The sequence below is a fragment of the Penaeus japonicus genome, unplaced genomic scaffold (assembly GCF_977035675.1).
Source record: "Penaeus japonicus unplaced genomic scaffold, GWHDUDI00000001_assembly GWHDUDI00000011, whole genome shotgun sequence".
NCBI classification, from domain to species: Eukaryota; Metazoa; Arthropoda; class Malacostraca; order Decapoda; family Penaeidae; genus Penaeus; species Penaeus japonicus.
This window is the reverse complement of record NW_028234413.1, coordinates 5,768,892-5,778,891: the sequence shown is the minus strand read 5'-3', so window position 1 is coordinate 5,778,891 and position 10,000 is coordinate 5,768,892.

The window sequence follows — 10,000 nt, the reverse complement described above, 5'->3', positions numbered from 1 at the left end:
TTGCCTTCGCACTAAGACAATATTTACTCACCAACGGGAAGTGCTCTCTCCTCTTCACTCTCTCTTTCTTTCTATCAACGCGAGTTATTCATAAATGGTATTACACAAAGCGTTGATTACTGTGCAGGTGGGTAGTAAACAGATATGCAAGTTAAAATACGCTCTCATACACATAGGTACAAACACACACACACACACTCTCTCACACACACACACATACACACACACACACACACAAACACACTGACGCACACACACACACAATCACTCTCTCTCTCTCTCTCCCCCTCTCTCTCTTTCTCTCTCTCTCTCTCTCTCTCTCTCTCTCTCTCTCTCTCTCTCTCTCTCTCACACACACACACACACACACACACAGACACACACACACACACACCTACACACCATGCCAGTCCCAGTACAGTACAACTTCTCCGTTGGCAGATTTTATCATTAGTGTTCTATTTAACTGTTTATCTGTTATTCACTATTGCCAATCTTCTCTCTTCTAATCCCCCAGGTTTTATCCTTGCTGAGTCACGTGATATCTAGCCCTGATATCTAATGTAAATAAAACCACAAATTCTAACGTGGACTATATGGAATGTTCATATACTGTTCTTACTAATGATGGTTTAATGACCTATGATAACGCCCCTGCATCTGATACATAAAAGATAATACACATGTTAAATGATGATTTAAAAAAAGGACATGATAAGATTAAGCATTGATCGAGATCACACATATATTCAGAAATTAATAATACTTTACCCAATTAACTGCTTATGACCTAGTTAATTAGAATAATCTCTATTTTCTATTTTAATTCCAAACTCTTAGTTCTCTTTCACACATTTTCCTCCAATATAGATAATTAAATAGGATTTCGATAAAGCTGAGAGGCTAGAGAGCATACCTTTGCTTTAACTTCCTACAGTGATGCAGGTTTTAGAAGTATGTTTATATCCACAGATGTTACAAGACAGTGCAATACAAGCTGTCTAGTATGATGGCATTATGTCCCAAATTACCAGGTTAAGTAGGAGCAAAATAATCGTACGCTTTCTGTATTCCGGGGAAAATATTCATGTTACAGAGGGGGTTAAGATGAAAACAAGAGAAAAGAAAAATGGAATAATTACGGATTATTCATCACACAAGTAGGCTTTAACCCCCCCCCCACTCCCCTCCCCCCATATATGGGCTTAACACTCTACCCACATTCTTAAAGAGATAGTGGATATCTCTAAACAGATAAAACACATTTAAATATACTATTATATACAAATCTTATATTGAATCTAAAAAATAATCAACTCCTTATCAAAATTACACACAGCACACGTGACCTCAGACTAGGGTCCAACATACCAAAAATCATGCACCAAATTCAACGATGCAATCAGGATCATCTCTAGCGGTCTACGCCAAAGCCCCTGCATCAGATACATGACAGATAATACACATATCAAATAGCAATTTAATTGGCCACTTTAATGTGAATTAGTTGCATGACCTTGCATGGGTGTCTCAATTCAAGTCGGCTCTCCTATCCATTCTCAAAATATATGTGATATTAATAACACACAGAGAAGTTCATGATAGATCTACTAACCAGCAAGTGAGGAATTAAATTCCCTGCAATCTAGTCAGCAATTTGAAAGTCGGATGTCACAACAAATCAACTAAGATTGTTGCAAGGTAATGCAAAAGGCAAATTTCACAAAGTGTGCATGTGGTAAACCCCAGTTTGTCTAAGATACCGGAAAATCAGACAAAGTATATATCACTTGGTGCTCAGGGGGTTATGCAACTAAGGAAGCAGTGAAGCGAACGAGCGAATGCAATTATCAACTGAAGCACAATCAGGTATAAGGTATAATAGCTATGCAATTATAACATTCATGGACATAGAACACTCAAAAAAAATATGATAATGAAAGTGTTACATAAGAAATAATGATAATGATGACCTTAATGATAATGATAACAATAATGATAATGATAACAATAATGATAATGATAACAATAATGGTAATGATGAAAATAATGACAGTGAAAGTGATAATGATTATGATAATGATAATGTCAATGATGATGATGATGATGATGATGGTGATGATGATGATGATGATGATGATGATGATGATGATGATGATGATGATGATGGTGATGATGTGATGTGATGATGATGATGATGATTTGACGATGACGATGATGATGATGATGATGATGATGATGATAATGATAATGATAATGATAATGATAATAATAATAAGGATAATAATATTTAAGGCAGGATCATAATGATAATAATAGAATTGCGATCACCGCTTCTAATCCTAATAGCGAGAAATATAATTAATTAGATGCTAATGAATTTATCAAGGATAGATGTGAAAAAATATTATCACTATCTTTAATTTTATTATTCTTTACAAGAAAATTTTTCTTCGCAAAACTGCTATTACTCTCATTATTGCCAATTACTCTTAAAATAATTCTTTTAAAATGTATTCCTTTTCCCGAAAAGATTAGTATTCACTTTTCCGACCACCCTTCCTCAAATATGTATTAATTTGTTTTTGCGAAAAATAGGAAAAGTGTTTTACTGGCAATATAAACCTCTATGTGTTTTTTTTTTCTTCTTTAATGGAAACCCGTAAACAAACATCGGTAAACTTTGATCTTACTGCGCAAATAGAGAGTTTGACGTATTGCTGGAGGAAGGGAAGGGAAGAGAGAAAAGGGAGGGGAGTGGAAGGGAAAAAAGGACTCCGTAGAGATGGAGAAGGATTACATATATATACATATACGTATATTTACCCGATTTTAAAACATACATAATACATTATTATATTATATTTATATTATATAATATATATATATATATATAAAATTTTGTATGTACACCACACACACACCCCTACACACACACCCCACACACAACACATATTTATTTTGTATATATTATATATATCTTAATTTTTTATTAATATTTGATAAATATTATTATAAAAACTAAAACACCACACACCACACAACACACCACATACACACACACACCACCACACACTAAACACCACACAAAAATATATATATTATATAATATATATTTATTTATATATATATATACATTATTTCTATATATATTTATACATTGTACAAATTATTTCTATTCTTATATTTTTACCTATCTAGCGTCTGGTTTGTCAGTGGTGTATGTCGATTCGTTCCCCGTGGTCGGAAATCGGCCCGCCAACTCGTGAGCTTCCATTTTTTTGGCGGTTTACGACGTAAACTGGGCACTGCGTTGGGTAAGAAAATAAGCTCAGTTTGAGTAAACTCGTTGGCAATAGGGTTTATTTAAAAAAAGCGTTCATATACTATACTTTATACATAATTGTTAAAACATAAATTTTATGAATTATTCATACATACATTTCATATATATATATATATATATTATTTATATATATTATATATATATATATATATATGCATATAAATACATATATTATCTATTAAAATTACATATTTATATATACATATATATTTATATTATATATCATATATATATATATATTATATATATTAAATACATAAATAATTATAATACCTTTATATACATATTTATAATATATATATATTTATATATATACATATATATATAAATATATATATATATATATATATATATATATATATATATATATATATCAGTATATATATAACAAAACCAAACCCAAACCACAACACACACCACACACAACACACACAACACGCAATATATTTATATTCTATATTCTAATATATATATATATCATATATATATATTATATACACAAAGCACACACACACCACACACACACGAATATAAATATATATATTATATATATGAATATATCTATATATTTATTAAATTATATATACATATAAATAACATATTAATATATTATGTATATATATATAATATATATATTTATATATAATATATTATATATATCTATATAGATATATATATATATATATGTATACATATTAATACCAATCATAATCTCTTATATATATAATATTATATATATTATATATATATATATATAATAATATATATATATATATAAATACACACACACACCACACCCACACCACACAACCCACACACACAACAGTTTATTTTATATATCTATATTTATATATATATATATATATATATAATCATATAATATATATTACATATTAAATTTTTTATATATACATTTATTATATGTATATATATATATTATATAATATAGATTATATATTATCTATAATAAATATAATAATAAATAATCTAAAAATCTCTAAAACTGTCTACAAAATATACCAATATATATAATAAATCTATTTATATATTATATTAGTATATATATATATATATCTATATATAAAAACAAATATGTATAAATACACTCACACACACACCCACACCCACACACACACATATAATATATATATACTATATATAATCTATCATATATATCACTATATATATATATATATCTAATAATGTTATACATATTTAAATACCCAAATCAATTATATAAATATCTATATATACTATAGATTATAATATAATATATATGTATATGATGCAATATTATAAATATATATATATATATTATAAAAATATATATATACATATGATATCTATTATATATATATATAATATATATATATAGGTATATATATATAGTGTGATGAATGATTTATATTTATATAGCAGCACACAAACATATATATCTCACAACCAAATATATATATAAAAAATATCAATATCATATTTTATATCAATATAAATATATTAATATATAACAATATACATTTATACATATATAATATCATATATATATATATATATATATATATATATATATATATATATCAAAATCTCTTATAATAAATATATAATACATATATATATAAAATATATATATATATATATATATAATATAATACTAATTATATATTGCATATATAATACACTATATCTATAAGCATGTATGTGTCTGTGGGTGTTGTGTTGTGAGATTGTGTGAGTGTGCATTATATGTGTGTGATAATAAACTAACACAACACATCACACACCACACACACACACACACACACACACACACACACACCACACACACACAATATATAATATATAAAAAATAACCAATCAAAAAAAAAATATATATAATAAATATATATCTTATATATATATATTAATTAATAAATATATATAAATAATTATATATATATATACATATATATACACACCCTCACTATTCATGACACTGAGAATAGCAATTTTAATTATTAGTAGAATCATGGCAATCTATCCATCTCTTACTGCTCATAATGTTACCATAATAACAAGCATAACAATAATGATAATAATGATAGTGATATACACACCAAGGAATGCAAACACGTATCAAGTAAGTGGGTTCTCTCCCCCAAGAAAACAGATCTTGTTTCTAGACGCCAAGGACCATCGAGAGCCCTTCAAGGAAATGTTGGAAAGAGTTGGAGCCAGGACACAGCCCTGCCGTACTCCCGAATATTACATGGTAAGAGAAGAGGACAATAGACGTTGATCACAACACTTATAAGCCTCCTTTCGCAAGTCATGCAAAAGTATTTAATATTTGTGAGGGAATGATAACGGATATAATGCTGTTAAGTGACAATTATCTAATGGTGATGATATGAATGTAGTGATATATGTGAAGAGGAAAATAATAATGATGTCAATAATTATAATCATAACGATAGGAAATGGTAGCAATAATAACAAAAATAACAGTAAGACAAAAACATCAATTAGGAACATAAAAAATATTGATAAAAATAATGATAATAATAATAATAATGATGATGATCATAATAATGAAAATAACTATATTGTCGATGATGATAACAGTAATAAAATTATCATTCATGTAACTATCATCATTAACATCTTAATCATCATCACCATTATCATTATCATTACTATTATCGTTATCATTATCATTATCATCATCATCATCATCATCATCATCATCATCGTCAATGTCAATATCATCATCATTATAATCATCCTCATCATCTTTCACACACTTGTTATTATCAATAATGATATCATCGTCATTATCAACGTTATTTATATCATCTTATTACAAAACTAACAAAAAAATACTTGTCGGAAATGAAAACAGTTATGTAAAAAAACAAAAAGATGCATTTAGATAATTGTATGAATATATCTCAAACATTTATCCTTTCATACACTCTCTCTATCTCTCTTTGTCCATCTTTCTCCAATTCAGCCATTCCCTTATTCTCTCTTTCTTTTGCCCCTCACCCTTCGCTTTCTCTCTCTACTTCTTTCTCTTCTCGCCCACCCTCCTTTCTCTCCCACTCTCTTTCACTATCTCCTAATCTCATTTTGTTTATTAATTTCGTAATGAAGTAGCAAAACAAGAATATTCCCTCTACAAAGTATTACTCTCCAACCTTGACAGAATGACCCCCCAATGAACAGCTACTTGTTGAAAGGTGTCCTCTCAGAAAGATATAAAGAAGAAAGAAAAAAGAAAAAGAATAAAAAACGAAATGTAGGTATAGATAAAAACACTGAACGCCCAATAAAAAGAAAGAAAAGAAAAAATATATATATATATATTTCTATATTATGGTTGGCTGGACACTACAGCCTGAGTCATTCACTGGCATCATGGCAATATTTTTGTTTTATTCGCTGACTGGATGTCGTTAAGCTCACCAACCCTTTTGACTGGGTTCAAGAAAGACGAGAAGACAAAAAGAAACATGAGAGAAAGCATCAACACTAATAACATACAAACTTAAAGCCTTACTGGGTTTACGAAGAAGAAAACAATCGGGAAAAATCAGTACAACTATAGATAACTCTCAGAAAGAGAGAACGATCCCTCACCAAAGACAGGAGAACCACTTCCGCTACTTCTCATATTCTACATAGAATAGAAAGAATAGAAGACCTAAAGATGACCAAAAAGAAAGACCAAGTGCCAAAGAGAAAAAAAATGAAACAAACTATTACACCAAAATTCTAACACACGTCATAGAAACCTGGACCCGGCCTGTGTGTGTCACACCCAACCAACTCACAAATCCGTAAGAAAGAACGCAATAAAAAGTAAGAACCCACAAACTCAACATCTACGCCAAATAAAATAAAGAGAAAGAAAAAAAACACAAAAAAGATCTCCTGACCTACAAAACAACTTCTCACCAACCTCCACCACCCTTGATGAAACTAACAATTCTCTGTTTGTCGATCGTTTAGATAAATAAAGGATATGGACTATGCACACATAGCGTCTCTCCATATAGTCTCTGGCCTTCACTCTGTGGAATGGGGTGGGTGGAGGGGGGGGGGGGGGGGGGGCGAGGGGGAGGGGGGGGGGGGATAGTGGGGGGGGGATTGGGGGGGATTTCGTTTGGGGGGGGGAGATTCGTTCAAGGGTAAGTGTGCGTAATGGGGCATATATGTGGAAGAGGGAAATGGATGATGGCATTGGAAGGGGAGGAGAGAGAGAGGAGGGAGAGGAGTGATAGGAATAGAGGTAGAAGAGGGTAGAGAGATTGGAAAGAAAAGGAGGAGGAGAGAGAGGGGTAGAAGGATAGGAGGAGAAGTGATAGGCATGGAGGGAAAAGGAGAAGGAGATAGAAGAAGTAGAGGACAACGGATTTGGATAGAAAGAAAAAGAAGAGAAGGGAGGAGGAAGGAAAAGGAGGAGGAGAAAGAAGAACAGAAAGATAAAACCATCCAGTCTCTCTGATAATGACACAAACAACCTCCAGTCCCCACTCCATCGCTTAATTAAGCCAAGATTGTCTTCCATGATCTCAACTCTATCGCAACATAAAGAGAATTCAAGGCTTCGGAGGCCACGCACTTCCCAAATGCAGTTGTGTATGTAGGGACACTACAAAGCAGGACACAGACATTTTAATCTGCTCCACAGACTGCCCAAACCGGTGTACAGAAGCTGTGCAGATCCTTTAGTCACATTTGACTACTCACAAGTTCAGGATCTCCGAGAGAAACAAGGAATTCCACGGGAAGTGTTATTCAGTGACCCTGTATAGTGTCAGGCAGAAGCACCTACTGATGCACTTGACTCTCTTGCTGACACTATACAGCAAAATTACTTAGAAATAACACTCGGAAAGTTACCACTATAACCTCATCGACGAGGGGCCAAAGAAGGAAAGCTGACGAAAAATAAGAAAGGAATAAGCTGCAGCCCTGTTCTCACTGTAAACCTCGGGGACACAGACAAAGAGTGCTGTAGCAAACTTGAGAGCTCTTTTTGTAAAGCAAAGGACATTTCAACGAAATCTGTAATTAGAATACTTCTGCTGATTGAGCTACATAGCTCGAACAACAAGTGAAGACTCTACTGCTTTTGGCACGAACTCCAGCAGCGCCAACTGTATCACATACGTATATATATATATATATATATATATATATATATATATTATATATATATATATATATAAAATATATATATATATATATATATGTGTGTGTGTGTGTGTGTGTGTGTGATGTGTGCGTGTGTGTGTGTGTGTGTGTGTGTGTGTGTGTGTGTGTGTGTGTCGCGTGTAATATATATATATATATATATATAATATATATATATATATCAATATATAAATATAATATAATATATATATGGCTGGCATACCCTCTATGGTGAAGCACCCAGTGGTCCCCAACTCGGCCACTAACTAACATCATAAATATTAACCTGCAGTCTATTAATTATGCCTAATATTAGTATCCCTCTCCAAAGACCTTTACAAAGACAATTAAAAATCCAGTCAACCAATGGTCGAAGCTTCAGAACAATTAATAAAAACTTAATATTTATGCAATTAAAAGTAAACCCAGGTACAATCATCACTACCGAGTCTTTATCTAACACAGATAAGGAATATACAATTTAGAAGATTAAAGAGTAATGTTACCGGGAACATGGGAGCAGGATCGGTAGGGATTGAGGCAGCATGATTAAGACCCATACTTCAAATCCAACTATTCAAAGTTAATGCTCCTATTCAAAGTTAATGGCTTGAATCTATGCTTTTCTGGGAAGTTTTCAGTTCAAACGATTCACTCCTGACTTATGCACACTACCACCCACAGTGTTAAGGTCGAGCAGCCCTAGATTACCTTACTGATAATCTTGACAGTTATGGTATCATATTAAGGTTTCATTTTGATGCCAAAGGTATGTACATAATTATTCATGAAAGAGGTCTAAAATCCACAAGCTATAACAAAAACCTCTTCATATGTGCTTGTAAAGAAATGATCGCCACATGTAAACAGGCTTATCATAGGTGGCAAGATATCATAGAAAAAGAAAAGGGAAAAGAAAGAAAGAAAGAAAGAAAGAAATATTTCAGGAGTTGGCAGCAAAGCCTGGTGGAATTTCATTAAGGAAAACCAAGGAGATTTTTTCAAAATCATCATTCCTCCAAAGAGCATCCCTGATGGAATGGTTGCTTCTAATAACCAGGAAAAAAACAGAGAATTATATATATGTATATATATATATATATATATATATATATATATATATATATATATATATATATATATTTATTTATTTATTTTATATATATAACATATATATATATATATACATATGTATGGAAATATATATGTTTATATATATACAAATATCATATATATATATATATATATAATTATATATATATAACATATTTATATATATATATATATATACATATATATATATATATATATATATATATATAATATATATATATAAAATATATATATATAAATTATTATATAATATATATACATATATATAAATATATATAAATATATATGTATATATATACACATACATATATATGTATACATATACATACATATATATGTATGTATATACATATATATACTCAT